General features: G+C 37.9%; 1 protein-coding gene and 1 long non-coding RNA gene across 7 annotated transcripts in view; one reads left to right on the top strand and one right to left on the bottom strand.

Annotated features, from left to right (window-relative positions):
* The window catches only part of PRKG1 (protein kinase cGMP-dependent 1), a 1,234,647-nt gene that overhangs the window by 1,150,726 nt on the left and 59,520 nt on the right, over window positions 1-24,401 (top strand).
* LOC146396963 (uncharacterized) overlaps window positions 2,835-24,401 on the bottom strand; it is a 140,150-nt gene continuing 118,583 nt past the window's right edge. For all 3 annotated transcript variants that reach the window (XR_014827638.1, XR_014827636.1, XR_014827637.1), the window contains 2 exons: window positions 5,579-5,697; window positions 2,835-5,299 (listed from right to left, as the gene is read on the bottom strand). This is a non-coding gene — a long non-coding RNA (uncharacterized LOC146396963). The remainder of the gene's footprint in view (window positions 5,300-5,578; window positions 5,698-24,401) is intronic.

The raw sequence follows: 24,401 nt of genomic DNA, 5'->3' as shown, positions 1-24,401 counted from the left end.
AGAGGGAGTTCCTGTTGTGGCTCAGCAATAACAAACCTGACTCGTATCCATGAGGTTGCAGGTTCAGTTCCTGGCCTAACTCAGTGGGTTAAGGATTTGGTGTTGCCTGGAGCTGTGGTATAGGTCGCAGACGTGGCTTGTGGCTCGGATCTGTTGCTGTGGTTCTGGCCTAGGCTGGCGGCTTCAGCTCCAATTCAACCCCTCACCTGGGAACTTCCATACACTGCGGGTACAGCCCTGGAAAGCAAAAAAAAAAAAAAAGGAAAAGAAAAAAGAAATTGCTTCCAAGAATGCAAAAGGAACTGTTAGTTTGGAACCATAGATAACTTTTCTGATCATTTTTCAATATATCTTCTTAGATTCTTTTCTAACATGAGATCAGCAGGCTCAGAATGGAAGCTTGAATTTTCATTGCAAAGGACTCACGCATGAGACAGAGATGATAATGAGTCTCAGAAGCTGTGGCAGCTGAACCCTTAGCAAACAGGTTCCTAGACTTTGGATCCTTTTGGGAACCAGTAGACAGCTATAAATAATGCCAGGGAAATAAGGGTGCTAATTTTCACATGGATTTTGCAAGATCCTCAATCAATTTGCACTGGCAGAGCAAAGACTTTTGCTATAAAAATTTTAATTCAAGAGTCATAGAATATCCAAATTAGAGAAACACCATTCATTCATTCATTCATTCATTTATATTGAGGTATAGTTCATTTACAATATTCTGTTTCAGGAGTACAGTCAAGTGAGTCAGTTATACATACATATATACCTATTTTCTTCAGATTCTTTTCCCTTATAGGTTACTGCGAAATATTGCATATAGTTCCCTGTGATAAATAGTAGGTCCTTGTTGATTATCTATTTTATATATAGTAGTGTGTATATGTTAATCCCAAACTCCTAATTTATTCTTCCCTCCCCTCTTTCCCCTTCAGTAACTGTAAGTTTGTCTTCTAGATCTATGGGTCTATTTCTATTTTGTGTACAAGTCCATTTGTATAATTTCTTTCTAGATTCTACATATAATTGATATCATATGACATTTGTCTTTTTCTGTCTGGCTTACTTCACTTAGTATGACAATCTATAGATCTATCCCTGTTGCTGCAAATGGCATTATTTCATTCTTTTTTACGGCTAAGTACTATTCTAGTGTATAAATATGCCACATCTTCCTTAACCATTCCTCAGTCAATGGACATTTAGGATGTATCCATGTCTTGGCTGGTGTAAGTACTGCTGCTATGAACATTGGGGTGCATGTATGTTTTCAAATTATGGTTTTCTCTGGGTATATGCTCAGGAGTGGGATTGCAAGATCATATGGTAGTTCTGTTTTTAGTTTTTTTCAGGAACTTCTGTTCTCCATAGTGGCTGTACCAGTTTACATTCCCACCAACAGTGTAGGAGTATTCCTTTTTCTCCACACCCTCTCTAGACACTTTTTTACTAAAACTGAAATTATATATTTTTTCATCTTCACTTTTAAGCATTAGTTTAGTTCTAGGATTAGGTGCAGTTGGCAAAGGCAGGTCTATGGACCACCTTTGATGGGTTTTTATTCTTCCCATGGCTGGAATTAGATACGTTTCTGATGCCATTTCTTCCATGACCCCTAGAAAAAATTGAACCTTTGACCTTTATGTGGTTGTAGGTTTTTTTTTTTTAGATCACTTTGCAGTCCTGCTATGAGAATAAAATATATTGAAATGTCTCTAAATTTTCAATATAGTTTTGTTTAAACCCAGTTACTGTGTAAGTATTTACACAATACTTCTCAAAACTCTTCAGTTTTCGCAAATGAAAGCTTTTCTTCCTAGGCAGACAGTTCCTTTTAACAAGTGAGTTCAGATGCTGCCCTGGAGTGAATTTAATAGCCTGGAGATCCTGTTTCACTTTCTGAGAGAACAGATCCTATAAACTGCATTCTATGTGCCATTCCACTTCCTGTTCTCAATGATGGTGATGCAGAAAAACAGCTGGTGTGTGGGAACTGTTCAGAGCTGTGTTTCTCAAACCACAGGTCATGGAAGGGTGGTTATGTAGGCTCTGTTTCTCTTTCTTCCAAAATAGTACCCAAGGCTCTTCTGACCTTGTCTTCTTCCACCTCTGAATTGTAAGCCTACTGGGGAGTAAGTTTATCCTACTTCCTTTTGTTGTATTTATTTTTAATTGGAGAGGAATAAATGCATATCCTGAAAGAGGCTAGTGTTCCCTTGAGAGATCTGTTAGAAATCTCTCTTGGTTATAAGGTTATCATTCAGGAATCTTCTATTCTAGGGAGCACAGCAAACTGCATCACTCTGATTTTTATATTTTGATACCCTTTATTTTGACCTTACCCCTAAATAGTATACAGGGAGATTTAATTATTTGGTAGCATTTACTTAGGGTTACAATTACTCAAATGCCAAGGATTAAACAATATACAGTGGATTGAAAAATATGCTGCCTAAATTATACTGGGTAGGAGAAGGTAGAAACAAATTTCATTAGAGGCTTGAGGCAGCTGAGTCAGATGCACTGTCTGGGAGGCACCCTAGGCCTCCCTGACTTGTTGATTGTACAGATATCACCTCAAAAGGTATTTTAATAACGACCATTTGCTTGTCCTTCTCTTCATCCTTGACTCTGAGCTGTAATTTGCATGAAGAATGAAATGGCTGTTCTGCTTCTCATTTCACTGGCTTCCCTTAGGAAATTCATCATTTAGAAAAATAAGTTGTTTTCATAAAAATAGGAGGAAGGAGGGAATCTTAACTACTGACACCCATCAGAGGGTTTGCCCTTTCGCCTGGCATGGGCATAACAAGGATAAGACAGTTAATAAATACTGAATCCAAATAATTTTTATTTTAAAGTGACACAGAGACAACAGAAAGGACAGACAGAAATTATTAGATTTTTTAGGCTGCTTCTTCTTTTTTTTTTTTTAAGTTGTGCTTAAATCTGACCTAATTCCTTTTTGATTGAGCACAAAGATCCTCAATTGTGTAAAGAGTTGTAATGCAAAATCTTCAGTCATAGCAACTGAGGCAGTGTTCTGTGAACCTAAATAGAAGTCTCAGGTTTAGAACAATTTGGATTTGATTTTACTCTTCTTTGATTTTATAATTCTATGTTCATTACTCTTGGAAATATTTTTAATGCAAAATTAAGGTAATTACTCAGGATTCTTAAATTTAAAAAATTATAAGGATTGGGATGCTTTTTCTGGGTGAATCCTTCTTTTGGTATCTTTCAAGTATTTGATGAGTAAAGAAGCTGTTATCATTTTCAGGTCCTCCCATGAAATGCCGTTGGTCTTTATGAGTCTTATCATCACTAATTAATATTTTAAATTTTTTAACCAAATATGGTTTAATGCTAGTAATTCAATTTCCCAAGAGCCTCTTCAGTAAAGTGTAAGAGATAATATTACCCGTTTGTGTTTAACCATAATAAAATTCAACAGAAGTTAGGGAAGCTATGTATAAAAGGCAAATGACAGCTCATCTATTTAAGATGAAACAAGGGAGTTTCCTAGTGTCCCAGTGGGTTAAGGATCCAGTATTGTCACTGCTGTGGTTCATGTCGCTGCTGTGGGTAGAGTTTGATCCCTGGCCTGGGAACTTCTTCATTCTGTGGGCATAGCCACAAAATTTTTTTTAAAAAATTTAAAATGAAACAAAAATGGAAAAAGGAAAAAGAAAGAAGCATGACCACTTGAGGGCTTTTTTTCCATAGTGAGCTTTTCTATGAGGAATCTTTTTTTCTGTGTTCACACTAGAAGTAAGTGGCTCATCAAACATTTACATACTCTTATGAATAGATTTTGAGCATGGAGGCTTTAATTAGCCATGTGCAACCCATTTACAAGCTTATGAGAATTGGAAAAGTCATGGGAAAATAAAATAAAGAAATTAACTGAAAAGAATGACAATGATTTGGCCAATTAGAAAATGTAATTATACTGTGTTTTCCTTCAGATTACAAACTGCCTGCATGAGTGTTCAATAATCCTTTGAGTCTAAAATGTCTTTCCTGATAATCTAGAATAGGACCAGGCATTGCCAGTGAGGTAGAAAGTAAATACCTCAATACGTTACTCTACATATTAATTTACTCTCCCCCAAAAGGTTAATTTTCCAGGCTTGCTAATGAACTATTAAACTATTTTTTCTACATCATGATTAGCATTTTTCCTAATCAACAGCATGATTCCTCAAGTGACCTGCTAAAGGGAAAGAGATAAAACTGGGAAGAACCCAAATAACACCTACTGGCTAACAAAGTGTTACATAACCAACAATTGGCTGAAAAACATTCACCCTCTTGTTATTTTTTTGTTTTTGATCACCCAAGTGAATTTATATGTGGATACACAGGGCCCAAAGAAATTGCTCCTTTTGACCCTCTTTGCATTGAAATACTGGGCATGTTTAGGATTATCCTTCAAGAGCAAACAATGCCATAAGTCTTAAAAATATTGCAAATGAAAAGGGATGAGGGAACTGAGATAAACATACATTTCCCAGTCACTTTCCTAAAATAATTTAATAAACTCCTTGGAGAGAAAATTTAAATGTTGAAGGTCCTCTTCATGTCATATATCCTGAATCACATATTTTTGTAAACTGATTAGCAAAACAAACTCCATTTTCCTGGGATCCCTTCCAGTAACCAGATTTTTTTTTTTTTTTTTTTTTTTTTTTTTTTTAAGTGGCAGTGATTCCTCTAAACTGCAGAACAAAGTCCAGAAGCCTGAGTCTTGCATTCAGGCTCTCCTAGGGTGTGGCCCCTACGTGGTCCAGCCACACTCCTGGGCCAGTTATTTCCAATGTGGTTTTCAAAGGCAGAAAGTGTTGCATCCCACTCTGAGTGCTGCTGCTTACATTTTACTTTTTTTTTTTTAGGTTTTTTTGTTTTTGTTTTTGTTTTTTTAGGTCATATAACTGGTCATTTATACTGCTTGCCATCACTACAGGAACCACATTTCATTCTTTTTGAATATTTTCTTTTCTTCTGGCACCTCGCCCATGTCTATCCTGTAGTAAAGAATCAAATGTTGATTGAGCAGAATTAGGCTAATTTTATAACTGTCTTGTGTATTACAATCACAAAAAGAAGGCTGAATTTAGGATAATAATTCTGTGGTATTGGAATTGGTCAAATTAGGAACTGATACTCCTATAAATGACTCTGAAAACCGATGTGGATGTAAACTCAGTAAGTGCAGAGGTGCTACACAAATGACTTGTGGGGACAGCCTCTTCTCTGCGGGTACACACTTGAGTCACATCTGTCTCCTTGAACCCTGCCGAAAATCAGGAGAGACATAGTTGATATCAGTTTGGGGGTTATAAGAAGTTATTAACACATTTTCATTAACTAGCTCTTTGTTGAGATCCTTTGTCAAGAGTAATTGATTTTCCTTATCATCTCCAACCCAACTTCTCTATAGGGCATATAAGGCCCTCGGTGAACTGGTGCTAAATGGCTTTTTCATCTCCAACCTCATGCAAAGATTTGTCCAGATGCTTTCAGAGTTCTGTGGGCACCGAGAACTTTCTCTCTGTTGCATGACATACTTCACCTGTCTTCTTGGAATGATCTTCTTCCATTGTCCTCTTTCTGAACTCCTAGTCCTTTTTAGTCAAGTATCTCTTCCATTAGGTAATGCCAGGTGGAGACCAGTGCCATTGAAGGAAAGAGCTGTTGAAGGAAAAGCAGGCAGCGTGACAAGGGTGCCATTGTGGATAAGGTTTTTGGGGATGGCCTCATGGAGGAAGTGACACGTGAGTAGGGACCAGACTGTGTCCAGGGAGCAGCATCCTCTTCTGAGGGCAAAGAACAGTATGTACAGAAACCTGACAATGGGAATGTCCCTGACATATCAGGGGGACCACCCAGGAGGCCAGCAGGGCTGAAGTACAGTGAGCCAGAGCACAAGTAATGAGTAAATGAGGTGGGAGAGGGGGCCAGGGCTCAGGTCATATGGAACCTGGAAGACCATGGTGGAGGTTTTTGATTTTATTGTAAATGCTGAAGCTATGAAAGAGATAAGATTGTAGAAATGACATGATCTGATTTTTTATTTAAAGAGTCACTTTGACTCTTTGTATAGAACAAAGTGAAGGTTCTGAATGGAAGCAGACAGTCCAGTTAAGAAGCTATTGTTATCCTTTGGTCAGAGATGAAGCTGGCTTGGAATGCGGTGATAGCAGGGGAGGAAATGAGAAGTGATTGGTTTGGGAACATTTTTTTTGAAGGAGAATTGAATGTACTTGCTGATGAATGAATATAGGATTGAGAAAAAGAGGTGAATTAGGGAAAACCTTAAGGTTTGGTCTGATTTGGTAAATGATGATGTTTACTGAGATGGAGGAAGATTGTAGGAAGAGCCCTTATACGCTGGCAGGGGTAGGTGGTGGTAGCTGAGACAGAAATCAAGAGTTAGGCTTGGATAGATTTCAAATTAATGCACTATAAGCTAGGGAGACACATGCAGCATCTCACTCTAATATTATCCACAAAATGTGCGAAGATTTTTTCTTTTTAAATTGATTACTTTTTCTTTTCAGTCTTTGAAAGCAAGTTTCTAAACAGGAATCACCCTAAGGCTGTATAATCCCTTCTAAATTAGACACCATTGGAGTTCCCACTGTGACTCGGGTCACTTCTGAGGTTTGGGTTCAATCCCTGGCCTGGGAACTTCCATGTTGGTGTGGCCAAAAAATAAAAAAGTAAGACACCACTTTAGAGATTTGAATAATCCTTTCCTCTTTACCTGAGGAAGCAGCTTTCTCACTCACCTTTACCATTAGACTGAAGTTTTGGTTTTATTTCCAGCCCTAACACTGAAGGCATCCATTGTTTCCTGAATGAATAAGTCACAAGTAGAACTTGATAAGGGGGCCTTACTGGTCATAGTTTTGATTGTTAGGCATAAGAAAGAAAAGACACATCTTTGAAAGCAAATATGCTCTCATATTTTCAGCTCTTAAAAAATATGTACTATTCCCACTTACAAAAGTGTATATTTTTCTTTCTCCCATCATTCCTGCTATTTCCCACATTGTCTCAGAAAGGAGGAGAATTCATATGTCTTTCTCAGATTGTTAGTTTAAACCTAATTGTAGCCTTGTTCTCACTTGCTGCTTTGGTTCATGGGAGAGAGTTATGTAAGGAGGGCAAAGATTTTGGTGGGGAGATATCTCAGGAAGACAGTCCATTTAAAAAAATTTACAGGAGTTCCTGTCGTGGCGCAGTGGTTAACGAGTCCAACTAGGAACCATGAGGTTGCCGGTTCGATCCCTGCCCTTGCTCAGTGGGTTGACGATCCAGCGTTGCCGTGAGCTGTGGTGTAGGTCGCAGACTCGGCTCGGATCCCATGTTGCTGTGGCTCTGGTGTAGGCCGGCAGCTACAGCTCCCATTAGACCCCTAGCCTGGGAACCTCCATATGCCGTGGGAGTGGCCCAAGAAATGGCAAAAAGACAAAAAATAAAAATAAAAAAAATTTACACAGAGGGTTATTTAAGCAAGTTTCCATTGTGTTAGTTACATAGTCGAGAACAGACATGATCCAATTCAAATAATAATAGTTAGCTGAACTTAATTAAAAACTAACATTAAAAATTCATCACCAGTAGGAATCAGCAGTAGTCACACATATATCTTGGGTACCTACTGTGGGAAGACATAAAATGTGACCCCTCCCCAAAGATGTAAATACCACTTAAAGGGTATACAGCATGGCTAAGGGCTTAGTAAATGTTGAGGATGGTAAGAGTAATAGGAAATCAGAGAAATAGGAGGCTATCTAGAAAGGAGGATTGGGAACAGGAACTGGGTCAAGAGGTTAGAGTCAGTGGAGATAGGCAGAAAGAGGGTACTCTAGGGTATGGAAATGGCATGACTGATGGTATGTGCACAGGACTCTATGTCATGCAACTGGGAGACAATTTGACTTGATCTTGTTCTTTTGTTTTTATCCCTCCAAGTTACATTTATCCACCCTGACATTTCTTTGTTGTGTATATTTTCTCTTTTGCAAAACTAATGAAATCTGGACTTTATTTTAATGACTGGTCCTATGCATTCCATTTGAGTCATAATTATCTCTTTTAAAAAAATTCTCATGTGCTTTGCTTACTTGATATTTCCTCTATAAAAGAACAATCAATTTATAAATAGGAACTGCATGCTGTTTGAATTAAAATTCTTCCAGCATATCCAGCATGGAATCCTGCAACTAGTAGATGCTTAATAAATGTAATTAACAAATTCATGTTGAAATAGTCACACACAGGACTGGAATGAGTGGGTTATGACACAGAGTTTCATATGTTGTTTGTTTTGCTCTTTCACTTAATTGAGCACTGTATGACTGATTCCTCTTTTTGTAAACTAATAGATTATCAGTATGGTGGGAAACCAATTATATTAATAAGCTCCTAAAATGTAAAGAATATGTGTGTGTTACCTTCCTAGGACTGCCATAACGAATTACTAAAAACTGAGTGGCTTAAAGTAATGGAGATATATTCTCTCACAGTGATGGAGGCTTATCAAAGCCATGTCTCTCTGAAAGCTCTCAGGAAGAAGTCTTCCTTGCCTCATCCTACTTCTGGTGGTTGCTGGCAAACCCAGGTGCTTCTTGGTTTGCAGCTGCATGACTCAGATTTCTGCCTCCATCTTTACATGGAGTCTGTGGCCTTTTTATAAGAATACTAGCCATTGGAATTAAGGTCTGCTAATCTAGTATTACTTAGTATTATTAGTAGTATCAATAATACTAATACTAGAAATATTAGTTAATCTTAACTAATTAACATCTAAAGAGATTTCCAAATGTGGTCACTTTCTGAGGTTCTGGGTGGAAATGAGTCTGGAGGGAGCACAATTCAGCCCCGCATACTGTGATGGCCAGATCCTGCAGATTGCCTCCAGTGATCTTCCTGGTATTCTCATCTTTCATTGTCCTCCCCACACTCAGCCATGGGTGGTCTGACATCAATAAACTACTGCGGAGGGGGCATAGTGTGACAACTGATGCTGAGCTCTAAAAGACGTGGTGGCTTCCACCTTGCTCTCTGGCATTGCTTACTCTGCAGTGAGACAGTCCCCGTGTGATGAGGACACTCAACCCAGCCTATGGAGAGGAAAGGAGGGCTCCTGCCTACAGTGAGCACCAACTTGCTAACCATGAAGCGAGCTACCTTGAAATGGGATTCTTTTGCTCCAGCCAAGCCTTCAGATGACTGTTCCTCTAGCTGAAATCTTGACTGCAACCTCATAAGTAGCCCCAAAACAAGACTTTCCAGCTGAGCCATGCAGGACACCAGGCCTACAGAAACTCTGAGATATCAAAACATTTAAAACATCGAATTGTTTTAAGCCATTATTCTTGGGGTAGTGTGTTCTACAGAAGGTAACTAACATATTTTGGCTCCTGGAATTTTGGTGCTACCATAACAAAACCTAAAATATGTTTGTGTGTCGGGGGTGGGGAATGGAATTAGGTGAGCAGAAACTTTAAAAAAACTGTGGGCAGGAGTCTGATAGCCTTTGAGGAGGCTGTCAATGAGGACATGAAGAGAAGTGAGGAAGATGTTGTTAGAAACTGGAGGAAAGTGATTCCTTGTTATGTAGTGTCAGAAAGTTAGGCAACACTGTCACCTGTGCTGACAGGAATGGTAAAAATATATTTAGTGAATTGGACAGTGTTCCTAAGGAGTCATTTCCTAGGCTAGGTGTTGAAAGAGCAGCTCAATTTCTTCTTGCTGCACATTGAAAATGTGATATGAAATAAATAAGTTAAATAAAGAAATGTCATATATAAATGATCCAGGACTTCCTAGTTTTAATAATTTTTAGCTTCTCTAGATGGCAAATGATGCTAAAATTAAGTGGCTTCCAGGGAGTTCCCATCATGGTGCAGTGGTTAACGAATCCGACTAGGAGCATGAGGGTGCGGGTTCGATCCCTGGCCTTGCTCAGTGGGTTAAGGATCTGGCATTGCTCTGAGCTATGGTGTAGGTTGCAGACGCAGCTCGGATCCCGTATTGCTGTGGCCCTGGCATAGGCTGGTGGCTACAGCTCCAATTCAACCCCTAGCCTGGGAACCTCCATGTGCCACCAGAAGTGGCCCTAGAAAAGGCAAAAAGACAAAAAAAAAAAGTGGCTTCCAGGCAAAAATCGAATCCAGGACACTACCAGGAAAACATGATATAAATGTGGAGCTAAAATTAGTGCCATGAAATCTTTTGCTATGACTTCAGTATTTAAAATAGTGCCCAGAGACCTATGCAGTTGGATGATGGGGTTTCTAAAATGTCTAAGGATGTTGTCCCTCAGTAGTCTTAGCAGAAGCCTAAGATTGAAAGACTACATCAAGGAGATCTGTGGGTGTGGCTTTTGTCTATGGAATAAACTCCAGTGGAAATCATCAGGGACCCAGAAGGTTGCTAACAGATCATCACCAGCTTGGACCAAAAGCAACCAAGGCAGCACAAAATGAAAAGAGGCCTTTAGAACCTAAAATTTCTTCAAGCAGGAAGTAGGCTGAGAAAATTCTTCAACTTAAAAATGGACAGGAGTTCCTGCTGTGGCTCAGCAGTTAGCAAACCTGACTAGCGTCCATGAAGGTGCAGGTTCAATCCCTGGCCTCACTCATTGGGTTAAGGATCCAGCACTGCTGTGAGCTGTGGTATAGGTCACAGATGCTGCTCAGATATGACATTGCTGTGTCTCTGGAGTAGGCCAGTGGCTACAGTTCCAATCGGACTCCTAGCCTGGGAACCTCCATATACTGTGGGTACATCCCTAAAAGACAAAAAGACTAAAATAAATAAATAAAATAAAATGGGCAGTTTCTCAATTTCAAAAACATGCAACTGAATATGACTCAGAGGGAAGAAGTAAGAATCCGGAAGGCAGAGGAAAAAGCCACAGAGAATTAACTCCAGGCCTTTAATCCTAATCAGAGAATGGCCACCTGTTTCCTACTATGGACCAGCATGTGTGTGTGTGTGTTTGGGGGATGGGGGGGAGGGGTGTCACAGAAGTTTTCTCTTTAATTCGCATATTTCAGACTGAGAACTATACTCAAAGAATTGTACCTAAGGAATCATATTTGAGGTGCTTCATTTTCACCTGGAATTTAGATGATGATATTCTGGACTTGGAGTTGATGCTGTAAGTAGGATGACTTCTAGGGGCTTTGGGAAGGGGTGAATGCACTTTGCATGTGGGAGTAATGTGAACCATTGGAGACCAGAGGCTGGCCTCCAGTGATCCTCACCTCCTGGCATTCATGCCCTTGTCATCCCCTCTCACACTGAATTACTGCTGCCCCTGTGACCAATAGCATGCTGGGGAAGTAACTGGTGTGTGACTTTTGAAGCTCGGTTATAAAATATTGTGGGCTCTGCCTCATTCTCTGAGGTTACCTGCTTTGAGAGGAAGCCAGTCACCATGTAATGAGGACACTTAGGCAACTCATGTAGAAGCTCACATGGAGAAGACCTGGGACCCCCTGCCAACATGTGAGTGAGCTGCCTCAGAACTGAATCTTCAGTTCTATCCAGGCTTCAGATGACAATAGTCTCTGATGACATTTTCATGACAGAACCCTACGGACTGCCTGGCTAAGCTAATCCAAAGGTCCTGACTCACAGAAACAATAAGATAATAAATGATTATTATTATTATTTTAAACCAGTAAGTTTTTGGATAATTTTTTCTCCAGCATGAAATCTCTAAGGAATAAGCTTTATTAAAGTTTAGTGTAAAAAGCAAGCTGAATGAACATGCTACAGTAAATTTTATTTCAAGAAATAAATGTATCTTTAAAATTTGTTTTGCTGCTACTTAATATTAAAGTTAATATTATTTGCATGGCAGCATATTTCATTGTACCTAATTCTATGAATCTAGAATTTAAAAATAGAAACTTTATTAAATATCATTTAAGAGAGATCCCTGGTGGTCTAGTGGTTAGGATTTGGTGCCTGAGTTCAATTGCTGGCCTGGGAACTGAGGTCTCAAATCAAGCTGCTGCATGCGATAGCCAAATAATAAAAATTAGAAATAAAATTTTAAAAATATCATTTTAAAAAGAAATCTGGGAGTTGCCATTATGGCACAGCAGAAGTGAATCCAACTAGGAACCATGAGGTTGCAGGTTTGATCCCTGGCCTCACTCAGTGGGTTAAGGATCTGGTGTTGTCGTGAGCTGTTATGTAGGTCGGAGACGCAACTCGGATCCAATGTTGCTGTGGCTGTGATGTAGGCCAGCAGCTGTAACTCCTGCTGGACCCTCTAGCCTGGAGACCTCCATATGCTGTGAGTGTGACCCTAAAAAAGCAAAAAAAAAAAAAAAAAAGAAAGAAAAAGAAAATCTGAATGGGAGTTCTAGGTATTGAGTTTTATTGATTTTTAAATAATATGAGTGTTCATATAGGTATTCCTTATGTAAATGAAGAAATTAAATCAATAAATGAGCTGTAGTAGCTATTTATCACTCCATACACACACACACACAAAGACAAATTGGTGTAAAATGAGGCCTTTTAAAAGTCAAATATGTTAATGAATGTCTACTATGGGCTTAATCTTTTTAAATTTGTGATAAATGCAAAATAAGACACAATTTCTTCCTTAAAGGAGTTTTTTTTTTCTCATTAGAAAATAAAAAGCTAGCAAATACTAAAACTTTAATAAAAATTAAGGTAGACTTTTGCGCTTGTGGGTTCAGTACTTTCAAAATTCAGAATTCTAGAAGCAGAGTTGGTGAAGTATTCATGAGAACAGTTTGGATAGTCAGATAAATGTCACTTCATTTATGTTGGACTTTGGAGTCTGCCGAGGGAGGAGATGAGAGTGTTTAGTCACCAGCTGCCTCCCTCTTCCTGGAGTTGGGGGATCGTGTGAGTGAGTGAGGAGGTCTCGCCTTCCAGTAAACAGCCCTTGATGTTCCCTTAGAATCATTCCTTTGATGACTCACAGCCAGTGCACCACCAGCAGTGACCCCTTTTAAGAAGTCAGTATGGTTGACCCATGGGAGCGGCACATTATTCCTTTGTGAAAAATTAGCTTGCTTCTGCTCCTCTCCTGTTGTTCAGGGCTACCTACGTGTCTCCTGGGAAGAAGAGGGGTACACAGAGGAATGGTTGTTAGTCTCTCAGTGATGCAAATGAACCAAAAGTCAATCTGGAACTCATTCCTCAACTCCAACCCCACTCTAATAACATGAATTGCTACCCAGATTCATGGTCTTTATATTTCACAACCTTTTACTTTCTTATAAATACTATGGGCCAATGAGTCACATAATTCTTCACCACTGGAAACATTAAACATCTGATATTATGAGAAATTCTAGGTAAGTAAATAGGTGGATGTATAAAGAGGTGGATAGTAAGAATCATTGATTTGCAACACAGAGTCTAGACTCAAGACTGTTTGCATAGCAGACCTATTTCTATTCTTTACAAGTGATGTGATCTTAGAAACTCTTCCTCAGGGAGGGGTTGTCCCTTATGAGAATTAAAGGGCAGTAAATATAAAGTGTTTAGAATGATGACTATCACATATTATGCATTCACTAAATAACTCTGTGTGTTTATTGTTGTTGTTGACAGAAAAGCATACTGCCTTGGATTAATGCTTTAGTTTATTCCAAGGTCAGTAGTGAATTCCAACAAGCCAAATTCAGTGATTGAGTGTCATTTCTTCTCTGATTTGACCTATACATAGCTTTTGACACAACTGACTACTACTTGTAACATTTTCTTTTGGCTTACAGAACCCCATATTCTCCTGGCATTTTCTTCTTCATGGGCTGCTCCATCTCTGCTTCTTTGCTGGCTACTCCTGATCTCTCTGGTGTGATCCAGGGCTCAGTCCTTGGATCTCTTCTCTTTTCTGGCTGTAGGTCCTTGGTAATCTTGGGTAGTCTCATAGCTTTCAATACCATCTACATGCTGTGACAACTACCAGATTTACATTTCCAGCCCAGATGTCTTTTTGAACTTCAGACATCCTGCAGCCTACTTGAAAAATCCACGTGGATAAATCATATACATTGCAAACTTAAAATATCAAAACTGAACTCCTACTCTTCCCCCAAACCTAAACATTTTCCCATATTTCAATAAATAGAATTCTAGCCTTCCTATTTGGGGTGCTCAAAACTTCAGAATCACCCTTCTTTTTTTCCCTCACACCTCACATCTATCTAACAGCAAATACTATTGACTCTACCTTCAGACTGTGTCCCCAAACTAACCACTTTGCATTACTACCTCAGTTCAAGCCACATCTTTACTTTTCTGGATTATTGCAGTGGTTTCTGATTTGTCTCCATATTTCTACCTGTGCCCTCCTATTGTCTATAAAAACAGACTGTTTAAAGCCCCACAACAGCTTCCCTTTTACTCAGAGTAAAAGTGAAATCCTTACAGTGGGTAATTTGTACACCTTCTGACAGCTACCTTGCCTCCAATCTCATCTCTTCCTCCTTTTCCCCGCATCACTCTGTTCCAGCCACTACAGCTTCCATGCTAACTGTATCACATACCAGACACACTCGTGCCTCAGAGCAACTGCCCTTTGTTTGCTCTGCCCAGAATACTCCAACCCCAGATTCCATGTGCTTTACCCCTGCAGTGAGATGCTCCTTCTCAGTGAGACCTTCCCCTAATTACCCAAATTAAAATTTCAGCCTCGCAACTCCTGTTCTGGCACTCTCTAGTCTCTCTTCCTTGCTTTATTTTGTTGCATAGCATCTACCACAATTTAACACTACTACATTTTACTTGTCTTTCTCCCCTACCAGTAAGTAAGGCATTTGGGGGTGGGGGGCAAATTTTTTTTGGTATGTTGTCCACTGCTGTATTCTCAGCATCTAAAACAATGGCTGACATATGCTTGTTTTTATTAGTAATTTGCTAAGAGTAGTTCACATCATAGAACAGACTGCTTCTGCTGAAAATATAGGAAATTTGAATTATACTTTGAGTGTAATGCTCAGGTTGCATAATTGGCCTAAAATAATTCCAGGGGTCTTTATTTTACCTTGTCTTAGTTGGTTCCAATTATCTACCACAGTCTAGCAAATACCTTTTAGCATAACTGACTTGGATAATTTACCAGTCTCAATTGTGTTAGTTAAAATGGTAAATGCTAAAAAGATTGCAGAATTTTCCTGGAATTGGTTTGTCTCTCACAGCAGGATTATTCAGTTATTAGCCTGGGAATAATTGCTATCACTCTCAGACACTTGGTTTCCATTATAAAACATGCAGAACAAAGGTCATGTCTCGCCAACATTTAAAATGTACTTTGTAGTTTTAGGTCAACTGAATGATTATTTCCATGCTGAAAAATAGTGACTAAAAATGTGTCATAACCAGATGCAAAATGGGTCAAGCCTGCCCCAGACATCTCTCAGGGGGTTGAACCATTTGCAGAGCTGGTTGAGTCCCTGATTATAGGATGTTCAGGTGAACATCATTTCCATTTCACAGAAACTCCAGAGTAGGGAGAAAAAAGAAGTTTGCCTTCTTTCAGGACTATTAGAGATATTATACCCATCATTTAAATAAACATCATAATCAGTAGGGAAAAAAGATTGAAAACTTTTATGAACTGGGTCAATATGGCAGTCATAATTACTGATTGAACATAAGGTTTATTCTGAGTTCCTTTGAAAGTGTGCAGAAGTTGTTCAAGATCAGTAGATTCTATCCAAAGTTACGGTGGAGAAAAAAAAAAAAAACAGACATGTTGCCAAAGGGGAGATGGATGGGGTTAATAGATGCAAACTATTGCCTTTGGAATGGATAAGCAATGAGCTCCTTCTGTATAGCACTGGGAACTATATCTAGTTACTTATGATGGAGCATGATAATGTGAGAAAAAGAATGTGTATATGTATGTGTGACTGGGTCTCTGCTGTACTGTAGAAAATTGGAAGAACAGTAAACCAGCTGTAATGGAAAAAATAAAAATCATTTAAAAATATATTTATAATCCTGAATTGCAAGAGATCTCATATTTTGTCAGACACATGTTAAAAGTGGAAAATGGTATAGTGGGAAAATTTTAATATTTTGTCCTTGAAACAGTTTGATGGGATTGAATTATTATTAATATTATGTGAATTATATTAATATTAGTGAATTATAGTCAAAGGAGGATAGTATATGAAGGCAACATGAAGACAAGAGTTATTTCCAAACTCCTTTCATATCGTTTATAAGATTTTCAGTCCCATCCTACAAGTAATACTGATAAGGAAATATTGCTTACCTAACTAGCACTTAGGAGTAACAGTCATATCTAAGATTCTTTTTTTTCCCCTTTGATATAATGCATTCATAATGTGCTATTTTACTACAGATAATAAAATATATTCAGTTCAGAAATGATACATAATTTGTACAAATGGCAATTTTCTCACAAGAAAGAGCCCAGTACATAGAGTAATGTCTAAAAATCATAAGTAATAGAAGCATCTTCTATAGATATAAAAACCATATAGTGCTACAATGACAAGATGACAGTCTAACACAAAATTTCCCCTTTTCACTTCTTGGTTAAGTTGCACTGTGCATGTGTCCAGTTACATTGTTATTGTTTTTCTGTGTGTAATGCATGGGTTGTTTTGTAAGCAATGAAAAAACTGATCATTTCCATGTTACTTCTTAACTTTATGTTTCTAATTTCAGATCTCCTCCCCCTTCCAGAGGAAATTAGCGATGCCATAGCTTTAATGTCTGTTTTAGCTGCAAAACTCAAATGTTCACTTTCTGTTAGAAAATCTAAAGCAGGTGGTATACAATTTCTCATGATTTGGAATTCTTTAAAGGCAAGTAAATTTGAAGTTCAAGTGCGGGTAGGTTAAGCTGAAGTCACAATCCTGGTAACATTTTCCCGAATAAAAAGAAAACCTTTCTTTTGTAATGCAATTGCCTGTGCAGTTGTAATTCTCAATTGCATCACTGCCATAATCATTACAGCCTCATTTTCATTAACTTGGTATAAATTCCAAAAATAGCTTTTGTCTTTTATTCTGATTTGGATTTTCAATAGAAAGTAAAAGATGCGAAATGAAGAGGTAGCAGCTAAACCAGGAATTTAAGCCACTGCGCTGCTGATCTCAGAAGGAATCTGGTCTGGAAGGAGGAGATCTGAACTTAAAGGAGAAGGGGCTGTTTTTAAACTTTTAGGGGATATCTTTTGAGTTGGAAGCCCCTGCTTTTTCCCATTTGTCCCAGCCAGGCAAACATGATTTAAAAAGTGATCAAGTCAAGCCTGAGAATGAGAGGCCTATGTTTCTGGTTCTTCTGTAGTGGTTCTTAATGTTCTTCTGTGTGTTTCCCGCTGGGCTGTGTACCTGAGCACGTGTCTGCTCCTCTTTACTAAGTGAACTTACTGTGCCAGGCACAGAAGAAGGTACTCGGTTTTAGTGGCGTGCACAGATATGGAATGATACTAAGATCATACGCACAGTGGAAATGCTCTTCCTGACCATGTCTTAGCTTGCTCTTGGGTGTTTATGCCTAGAGGACTGTGGACTTTAATCAGAACTCGTGTGATACAGACCAGGCTCTTCAGGTCAGCATCATTGGGTGCAAATGGACCTTGGATAATATTGCTAGAATGGATAGCAGTAAATGATTGCAATATGTGGATTCCAAAGTCTTACTGTGTCAATTTCATCTCCAAACATTAGCTTTTTAACAAGTATTTTTCCACTGACATAAAACATCCGCATGCCATGCTAATTGTATTGTATATTAACAGCATAGCTAATAAATTCATGTGACGTGATGAAATATTGCAAATATGCTTTGATGGAGCCTAAAAAAAAAAAAAGAAAATAGATCTTCTGTGTCCTTTGTTCTTGTGTTGTCATGTGTCAGTAAAATGATAAAGAAGGAATTTTTCTCTCTCTTCAATTAATTTTATTTCTTCAAAACTCACCTCTGGGAATGTTCCTTTAATAAACATTATTCAGTGAGGAAAGATGTTATAAATCTTGTAAGGCCTTTATCAAAGGAATATTTATAATTACTTGCCAAGGGCAAGAAAGTAAAAGATCTGAAATTCAGCTATTCCCTTCTAAAAGGCACACTTACAATCTCTGGTCTGGAATGAGACATCTGCAATTTAACCTGCATGATAAAGCCAATGAGATCCTTTGTGCCTCTAGAACTTGGCCAGGTCTTTGTCCTGATTTTCAAGGAAGTGCCCTCAAGGTGGCTTTAAGGAAGTGACACATACTGAGTAAAGCCCCAGGAAAATGGGAGAGGGGTCTATTTGCAAAGTTAGGCCACTGAGTGGCTTCTTGGCAGTTCTGATTTTGGCAATGATTCATCCCCAGAAAGGACATCCTCAGACCTTATACTTTCTTGAATGCCTCTTGAGACTCTGTTTCAGGCATTTCCAGGCTGTGGATCACAATGGGTGTTGTCTGACTCTGTATCTATTGCCTGCCTGGGGCTAACAGCAAGGTGATATATCGTCTGTCTCCCACAAGCTCAGGGGATAGTTAAAGGTAAGGATCTTATGCTGAGACAACATGAGAACTTTGTGCTTCTCTTTTGTCCATGTGACAGCTCATGAATTCCATATTCTCTAAAAATAACACCCAATAGAATTGTGAAGGGTACATTAAATTTCAAAGTAGGCCCTCGTGTACCCTTCTTTTAATAGGGGTTCTAGAATGGATTGTAGAGCTCTCATATGCTATTCATCATGTAATCCACTGTTTTCAGTTTAAACAAATCATTTGATAGTACCTGATTAAGGTGGCTCAGAAATTAAATGGTGAAAACATAACATATATAGCAGCAATAGAAAGAGTTAACAAGGTCTACTGGGAGCATCAAAACCACTAATGAAATAATTTTTGAATAAATAAATTGAATATTAGGAAAATGAATAAAATTCCACTTTATGGCCCATTTGAATATATATATGTTTCTAAATTAATTTTTATCTCTATATAATAATATACCACTTATCTCTAGTTTGCTTGCTTATCTAATCTACTACCTAGATCCTAACCCAGTGGAGGAAAAACAAGACAACTTAGAGTAGCCAAAATTCCATAGACAGGAAAATCAGGCAATTTGTAATAACAAGGAACTGTACCTGGCACACAGTAAAAATTCCATGAAAGGTAACAGTCTTCTTGTATTATTATTATTATTATTATACTGATTGCTTACAGTTCTATTTCACATGCATTATCTCATTTACTATTTACCACAATTCAATGGAGTTGGCTTGGTTAGTGTGCCCATTAAACAGTTAAAGAAAACTGAGGCACAGAGGGATTCAAATTCATGTAGTCATTGAATGATGGATCTGGAATTTCTCCAAAGCAAAGTGGCTCCAGACATGTTTTAATCACATTATTCCCTCCCTAGGTACTCACTGATTGCATAAATTTATTATGATATATTCATATTATAAATATATGATAACTTGACTGTCATGCTATATAACTTACAGAAAATGTGTGTCTGGGTCAAAAATGGAGGTAAAACAGACAGACACTGTGAAGAGATAATACTTACAAACCTAGCAACTAATAACAAATATTCTACTATAGAAGTTTTATTAAGGTCATCTTAAATAGAAGTAATAGCAAAGTAAGTCATTATTTAGAATGATGATCTAGGGTCATCTTCTGAATATTCTATTATATAAATTATATTTTTAAACAGTTTGAAAGAAAATCGTCCATTCTAGAAGTACTGATCCCCTGATTATTTTTTTTAAAGAGGAGGTGAGAGAAATCTACATGATAGTTAGAAGGGATAAGCTTCAATAATCTAGACAATGTGCTTCTTCATGAAACACCCAATTTCTTGATGGTACTAGATAATTGGGATCTTACTATTAAAGAAATAGTCATACTTATCAGTATGTTTCAAAGATTCAGGATCTAGAAAGTATCCTGTTTGGCTTTCTTGCCCTAAAACTCTAATGGTTGAAGAGTTTTTTGCCTGTAAGCAGATTCTTGATCCATGGAAAGGTTAGATATCAAATCCTATTTGTTATGTCACCCAAGAAAGGTCTTTTCTCTAAACAAATTACCTAGCAATACTCTAAACTGTCATATTTAAGAATAGACAGGTGGTAATAGAATTCTACTTCCTATATATAAATATTTTCTAGAGAAAAATGACAAGGCCTGCAGCTATAACTGTTAGCAGGCTGAAACCTAAAACTGCAGCTGCAGTAATTCTAATTTGCCATTCTTCTTTTTTTTTTTTTTTTAAATCTTTGCTTTCCAATTAGCAAATAGTACTCTAGAAGTTAATATCTGTGGAACTTTTTTGAATTTTGCCTCTTGCAAGAAACAAATCTGAATGTGATTTCAGCTTCTTACGTAGGCTGGAACACAATTTAGAAATTAAAAAAAGTTAAATTGTGTGAGCTTAACAACTCATTTGCCTCATGATTATTTTGTGTTGTGTTGTGGCTTGTGCTGGAGACTTGATTTTGTAGCTAGAAAAGCCTGTGGGAATCTTGTTTCTGAAACAATTATCAACATAGCAGTGGATGTGATACCAGAAGGTCAATGTATCAGCTTTTAAAAAGAAAAAAGTCCATATGCTGACTATTGATTGGTCAATCGATGTATCTGTTTTCTATTATGTTTCTTAAGTGGTATCCTTGTGCAAATAGCATCAAATCAATGAAATAATATAATTTCATTACTATTGAAAAATAGAGTAATCCCTGTTAAGAATACATTTCCTCAATTTGTAATCACTTCATATTTTATATACTTTATATAGTTACACAGAAGTTTATATTCCATCTATTTTTCCTATACCTGAGCAATTACCATGTTCTGCAGAAATAAACTCTGTGATTCCTTTAGCCTCCCACTTGGAAGGAGAGACCACTGTCCCCTGCAGCCCCATCTCCTGAAGCCTCTGATTTCCTTCTAATTCACTTGTCTTGAACACCCCCTCACAGCTGCAAAGGCACAGTACAGGTTTCTAAGACTCTCACCTCCAATTCATCAGTTTCCTATTCTGAAGGGGCAAAGAAAAGTTTTTCTGTCCTCTAGCTGCAGTTCTATTATATCTGCAAATGTACCAGAGGGCAAATCAGACTGAGAATCCAATCAGATACTGTCTGATCTCTGAACATGCTAAGTGGATGTCCAACATCCAGATTGTTCAACCTGGTGGAGGGAGAGAGGCAACTCAAGGTGATGCTCACATCACAAGTACAGCTTGTTCTCTTGTCAAAAGACCTTGCAAAAACAACTTAATCCACCAAGGCCATGTGATTATGGTTAGCTGCTAACTCCTGAGAGAAAAGTTAATAACTTGGATGAGGAAAAGGAGGTTGCAAAAAGAGAACTGAGAGTAGGGAGTAGCCAAAAGGTCAACTCTCTCTCTGAAACATCTGCAAGGAAAATAAAGCCAGACATGGAAAAAATATTCTGTAGCTGTTAAGTGGTATAGAAAATAACCATAATAGGTCAAATGCACCTTCCAGTTTCCTTCATTTCACTCTTTCTATTATTTGATAATTATAAAAAGAAAATGATTTTGTACAATTTAGTAAGATATATACAAGTGTCAGTCAGGAGCTTTACAAAGTGGTAAGATAAATCAAATACTTCGTTTTATTTTTGGTACACAGTTTGGCAACTTCTTATTGGAAGAATTCACTTAGTATTCTATGTGATCTATTAGTGACTAGTCCTCCTTAAAAACCATTGTAAAAAGCACAGAAAAACCAATAGGTGCTAACTCAAGAGCGGCATTCAGTTTAAGCTATACCAATGGAATAACTAAAGTGAAATTTGATTACAAGCTGGTTCTAAACTTCCATGACAAGTGAGGCATCCACTCAGAGAAACAATTAATGTAATAATTTCATACCCTTATGAAAAGAAGTAGTGACTTGAAGATATTGAATTGTCCCTTTATCACTATTATCTCTCACACCTGTGATTTGTGAAAAATGTGTGGAAAGACACCAGTTTCGCACATTGTATCCATCTGGGCAGATCCTAATTGGTACATGTTATCGTGACCTGTTTGAGTTATTGTGCGAAGACCCTAGTAATTTGGAAATGTGTAATGCCTTTGTAAAGTTAACTGATCTTGAAGGAGACACATTTCTAAGGTAAAAATTATGGAGAAGACTACATTGTAATATAGCTCACTTTGCATTTATTGGTTCCTATAAGTACGTACTCTGATAAAACTATAGAATTAATATCTCAGCTAGTTGATCAAGGTCCACATCATCAGTGATAAATCATATCAATAGCATACATTCTTGATATGATGGGAGGAAAAAATGACACTCTGTGGTCATCCTCCCTAAAAACTTAGAACTTGAGTAAATCATGAGAAAAGCATCAAATAAATCCCAGTTGAGAAATAGGCTTCAAAACACCTGACTCTGACTGGTACTGCTCAAAACTGTCAAGGTCATCCTGAATAAGGTCTGAGAAATTTAGCACAGCCAAAGAGAATCTAAGGAGCTATGACAACTAAATATGGCATCCTGGATGGATCCTGGACCCAAAAGAAAGGACATTAGATAAAACCTGAAATCTGGATAAAATATGGAAATCAGATTTTTTTAAAGCCCCAAACCCTTTATTATTCAGTTGTATTGGCTGCAACATAGAATACCAGATTTTGCATGCAAATGTCAGTAACTTGATAAATATGTGTTGTTTCCTGAGGCTTCATTCATTTGATAAACGTATCATCACTGTTACCAAACAATTTGACAAGGCAATTTTTTTGCTTAATTTTCTTCCTTTCTGCTTAATATTTTCTCTACTAAGAAAAAGATACACAGGCTTTCTCCATTTCAAGAAAGGATGATATCCTCAAAGATTACCTGAGGATAATTGGAGTTTGGGACACATTTGCCTGTGATACTTGCACTCTTGGTAATAAATATCTATCATATACTTATCAAATTAATATTAATAGTTCATTAAAACTTCTGTATGATCATTAACCTTGGTAATTAACTGTTTAGACATATCTATGAATCTTATTTTTAAAATACTGATCCTGGAGTTCCTGTCGTGGCTCAGTGGTTAACGAATCCGACTAGGAACCATGAGATTGCAGGTTCATTCCCTGCCTTGTTCAGTGGGTTAAGGATCCCACGTTGCTGTGGCTGTGTTGTAGGCTGGAGGCTACAGCTCCAATTAGACCCCTAGCCTGGAAACCTCCATATGCCACGGGAGCGGCCCTATAAAAAGGCAAAAAGACAAAAAAAAAAAATTAATGATCCTGGTCTGAAATTCTAAGGTTTTATCAAGATTTATTGGCAGGGTGGCGGGGGGGGGTGTATTTTTACTTCCAAATATTTTTAACTTTTAATCCAATTTGTAAGGTTACTTTTCTTTTACAGTTATTACAAAATACTGTCTATATTCCTTTTATTGTACAACAAATCCTTGAGCTGATCTTACACTCAATAGTTTGAATTTCCCAAGATCTGTATTTAATTCAACCTATAATTCTGATATGAATCCTGGGTGAGAGGGAACCTGTAGTCTCTTAGAGTCTATGATGAAATGCAGTTACTGTTCTGTTTCGAACATCAAGACATACCTTTCCCAACTGCTGAGTCAGAGGTCTCCTTTGTAACAGAAGCTGAGAGCAAGAGTCCCTCAAATGAATGACCCTGGTAGTAATTCCTGAAATAAGAGTTTCAGGAGCCAGGGGTTGGAGGACAAGGTGGGAAAGAGAACTACAAAAGAGAAGCTGTGGTTACTGGAGCTGTCTGTTAAGTGTGTTATTTCTCAAGACACTTGGAATCCCAGAAGGATCAGGCTGCAAGTGCGCTTCATGGATCCATCTATTGCGCTTCATGGATCCATCTAATGCAAACCCTTCATTTTACAGAAAAGGGAAGGTGTTTCTCGGGTTGGCCCTGGGCCGAGTCCTGATCCCTCTCTTTCTTGCTTTCCTAGAGGCCCAGGAGGGTAGCTTATAGTCTCATTTTCTTCTTGCCACACACTGAATATTCCTGCCTTTTCTTCCTTTGGCTCACTGTGACCATGACCATATCTGCAAAAACCCGTCTCTGAGTTTGTGCAAAATCCTACAGAAATAAAAGGGAGCAATGAAAATGAGAGTAGGTCCCTAGAGTCTAGAAAGAAAAGCTGACTCCTAGTGTTCATAAGTTCTGCTTAATCCTTCTGTTCCTAGTTCAACCTTCTGATGATCCCTTGATTAAGATTGTAAGTTAGATCAATTATGAGTTTTAATTAAGCTTAAAGTGTCTCTTATTTCAATATTTTAACCTATAAAAAACAACCTATTTGAAAGGGCAAACCTGGAGTTCCCATCGTGGCTCAGTGGTTAACAAACCCAACTAGTATCCATGAGAA

Source organism: Sus scrofa, chromosome 14, assembly GCF_054392235.1.
Source record: "Sus scrofa isolate SSC_HxYL_T2T_F1_AM1 chromosome 14, Sscrofa_HxYL_maternal_Yorkshire_Landrace_v2.0, whole genome shotgun sequence".
Lineage (NCBI taxonomy): Eukaryota > Metazoa > Chordata > Mammalia > Artiodactyla > Suidae > Sus > Sus scrofa.
Note: the sequence above shows the minus strand (reverse complement) of the source record. Positions and strands in the feature narration are given on the sequence as shown.